General features: G+C 35.8%; 1 protein-coding gene across 2 annotated transcripts in view; it reads right to left on the reverse strand.

The window, feature by feature from the left end:
- The window catches only part of LOC127640188 (OTU domain-containing protein 7A-like), a 97,817-nt gene extending 97,144 nt beyond the window's left edge, over positions 1-673 (reverse strand). For both annotated transcript variants that reach the window (XM_052122619.1, XM_052122618.1), the window contains exon 1: positions 526-673. The gene's annotated coding sequence lies outside the window, so the exon portion shown is untranslated. The remainder of the gene's footprint in view (positions 1-525) is intronic.
- Between the last annotated feature and the right edge of the window lie 3,617 nt (positions 674-4,290).

Below are 4,290 nucleotides of genomic sequence, written 5' to 3' on the forward strand. Positions count from 1 at the left end.
AAGCACCTATAGGTTGAATAACCAAAGAGCATTTCTGACATAGATAAACTGGGGCACGCTGATTTCTGCGTGCGTACAGAAGCAATGAACGGGAATATTTCCAACAACACTGAATCATTTATCATCATCCTCTTACATCAAATATACATTTAGTCATCATTTTTAATCCATGAACGGGTTTTTCTTGTCAGCACTGTTACGCAACAGTCCCAGCCCATACTGATATAGGCTAGCTATAGTCATATAATGTCCAGAGACAAAGACAATTCAATCCCCAATCATATCGCAAAGCATTTGCTAGTAATGCTCTGGAAAGGCGCTTCTCTAACATAATCGGCTGTTTACTTAAAACCCAAAGTCTCTTTGTTCGGGGGTAAACAAACATTGTACACCCGCAAGATGCGCCGTATAACGGTCCAGGCACGTAGCCTACAGAAATACAGGTGCACCTGCCCCGGGTGCGCATTGATACTGCCTTATGCGAATCATATTTACTCCCGAGAAAACCGAAAGACGTGAACTTACCGTTCCTCAGTAAGTCCTTTTTGTATTCCTCATCGTACATATATCAGTCCGCTGGCGAATGTCTATAAAAGCACCTAAACGAGACAGCTCCCGTCCGTCTCGCTGTCGCTGTATTCTCTCACATCCTCATGTCATTCACAGATGCAGCAGTGGCAGCCAAGACACGCCCACCTCCCTGAAGAATGACGTAAGGAGCTATAGACTCCGCCCACATCTCTCTCGCTCCTCTTGAATGACGTAATGAATGAGTTCCAGACTCCGTCCTCCTCCCGAAGACAGCTGTCCATCAAGATGAATTAAATTAATAATAAAATATATAAGTTCTTATATAAATAATAATGAAATGTCCGTTTTTTTTTTATGAAAACACTAGGCCTATTATTTAAAAAATGTTATCCTATGTATTTTCAGTTTTTCTTTTCAGTATAATAACACAAATAATCTAAATGTTGTTTTTCATAATAATACCCTCCAAAACTATTTTTACCTATTTAAAATAAAAAAAAAAAAACGCATTTCAATTTCAGAACAAAATTCCATCCAATTGAATTGAGTTTTTGGAATAGATGTTTACTTTAACAAAATTAAATTAATAAAACTGGAATAGCCCGAATTGTTTTTTTTTTATTTATTTTTTTTTTATGAAATTGAAACAGGGTACAACAGGGCTAAAAAAAAAAAAAATACATTTTTTTTTACTTATTTTTTATTTATTTACATTATTTTCTACTAAAACTCTAAATAGCAACAACAACTAGTACAGCACTTCTCTAATCACCTGGATGTCACTTCACACTGCACATTTTTCCTGATCCATGAGATCACAGCATGTCTCAAGGATGATTTTGAGGCAGTTAGATCTATTTAAAAAATGTATTCATTTTTTTATATGTTGGAATTTTTAGTAAATCAAAAGTTTTTCAATGATTGTCCAGTGAGTGAAAGGATAGTATTTAGGGTAAAAAGCCCTCCTGTTGCAAGGGCTAAAAGCCCCTATAAAACACATTGTTTTTCTTAAATGTGTGGAATATATTTGTAATGAAGAATGTTCAAAGTGGGCTCACATTGACTTATCCAATCACAGTGGAGATTAATTTGTTTATAGAATACTTGAGATGCAAAATGTGATTTAAAATATTGGAATTGGTTCATCCTATCTGAAGTGGTTATTTTGAATAAGCATAGTCTTAATTTGGTACTCAAATTTTTGTTGATGTTGTTGTCTAAAAAAATTTGCATACGTTGACAAATTTTGACCTATAACTATTGCATCTATATCTACAACATCTCTATAAACTACCCGGTAGCCATTTACCTCTGGCCTTTTTCCACAAGTGTGGGGTTAAAGCCCCCTCTCAACCATCTCAAATGTAAAAAAAAAAAGGGTAATCATTTCCAGTGAAATCCCAATAGTTGAATCCGGTCTTACATCAAGCTCTTGGACACATTACTCTTTCCCCTTTTGTTTGTGCATCTGTTTGTTTAGCTCGTCTCTGGTCAGTTTCTTGGAAAGAGTGAGAGAAGAGAATCAAAGCCCTGTGGTGCAATGGTGTGATAGTCAGCACCATGTTACTTTCTGTACAAATTAGAAACATTAAAATGAAATGCTTGAACACATTTGTGATTCCTTCTAGCCAGAGTGAATTTTTGATTTATAAGAACTGACCAGTGGTGTGTGATGTTTGTGGGCGGATTGGCCATAGGGAGAACCGGGACTCTTCCCGGATTCAAAATTAATAATGTCAAACACTAATTACCTATTCGATTAATCGTTTTAGAAATTCAAATTACAGTGAGCTGTGTTATCAATTTGACAATGCAATCAATGATGTGACATTTAATTGAATTTAATTTATTTCTTATAACAATGCATAGGCCTATAATTAATATTACTGTCTATCTGGACATATTTACAATCTATCTGGGCTGTCATCGTGATTGTCTTGATTTGTATTTGAATGGTTTTATTAGGCCTCTATGATAAACTCTTTGGGGAAAATATCTGTTAATTATTTATGTTTGTTGATAGAAAAATTAATCAATGAATCAATAATAAATTAGCAAACTTTGCAATTAAACAAAGGTGATCCTATGGATCGAGCTCTCACACATTCAGTACACTCTGACGCTCTCTGCTGGTAATTAGTATATACATAATTACATAATGTAATAAAAACGTTTTTCACTGAGGACACTACAGATTTAATTGTGGATCACTGTCTTGGTCCTCCCAAAAATAATTTCACCTTTTGATATCCTTTATTGCCTATTAAAATTGTCCTATAAGACTAAATATAATATAAAGTGCTGTAAGAATAATAACAATTTATATATAACAATATATAGCCCACACATTTATTAAATCTAGAATGTACAACGTGTTGCAAAGAGAAAGGCTAATTTGCTAAAAATATATATTTAGATATTAAAAGTATCAAATAAGTATCTTTTGGGCCTCAATTCTAAGTGTTTGAACCATAACACAACTAATGAAACTTAGAGCACAATCCCTACACTGCAGTACACCAGCATCATTTTGAGGGGTATTTTTCTGCATCGGGACTGTGAAAATATTAGAAAGACAAACAGATGGATCTAATACAGAAAATTCCTGGTGTGAAACAAAGGAAATGCACCAATCTGCAAGAGTACTGAGACTCCTGCAACAGGACAATGACCCTGAACACACAGCAAAAACCACACTAATCATTTCTTACATTTATATAGCGCTTTTCTAGGCACTCAAAGTGCTTTACATAGTATGGGGGAATCTCCTCAAACACCACCAGTGTGCAGCATCCACCTGGATGATGCAACAACATCCATAGTCTGCCAGTACGCTCACCACACACTAGCTATTGGTGGAGAGGAGAGAGTTATAGCCAATTACTCAATGGGGATTATTAGGACTCTGAGGCCATGATTGAGAAGGCCAATGGGCAGTTTTAGCCAGGACACCAGGGTTAGTGTCCAAGTGGCTATTTTAAAGAAAGATAAAGCACACTTTTCAAGCAAAATATTTCAGAAAGACAAGTACATTATCTGGTTAGTGAACATTAGAAGAACATGTCCACATGGCTATTGTAAAGAAATATACTGACAGCACTCTCCTTGAACACTTGTGTGAACTTATAGGCTTCTCGTGCAACCCCTAAAATGACCAGTAATACAGAAGCAATAATAATTAAAAAAGTGTAGTTCATTCATAGGCTAGCATCAGTCGTTTGCAGATGCTATTTGGATTGGTGCGTTGTTTCTAGTGACATTCATATGTGTAGTTTAAGCATCCACATACTTTTGGGGCCGCTGTATAGAGGTATGTGCATTACAAAATATACCTTGTAATGATGACTGGTTAAAATTCTCATAAATAGCCTAATGGATTGGTCTACAATATAAACTGTAACAAAATGTTAAAACGTGTCAATGGAGGTTAAATAATTAACTAGATGCCCATGAACACTGTGTATTAAGCTACTGTGTATTTTACGTTTGTGTTTGTGTAGGCTATCTTTGTTCTTAATCTATATGCGAAATGGGCCGCAGAAATGATGGACCAAAAGTCCTTTTGACCAATCCCCTTGTAACCTACAAGAAAGTTTTGTTATTTAGACGGCCCTTGTCATTGGCAGCGAATAGATGCGCTTCAGAACATCGCGAACGATGAACACTGGTTTGTCGCTATTCTTTTTTAGTGTTACGCTGTTTCGGTTTTGTCCCAGCGGACAGTTCCTACTAAAAATCAGTGCGTGTTGTCATCCAACC

This window comes from Xyrauchen texanus, chromosome 49 (assembly GCF_025860055.1).
Source record: "Xyrauchen texanus isolate HMW12.3.18 chromosome 49, RBS_HiC_50CHRs, whole genome shotgun sequence".
Taxonomy (NCBI): Eukaryota; Metazoa; Chordata; class Actinopteri; order Cypriniformes; family Catostomidae; genus Xyrauchen; species Xyrauchen texanus.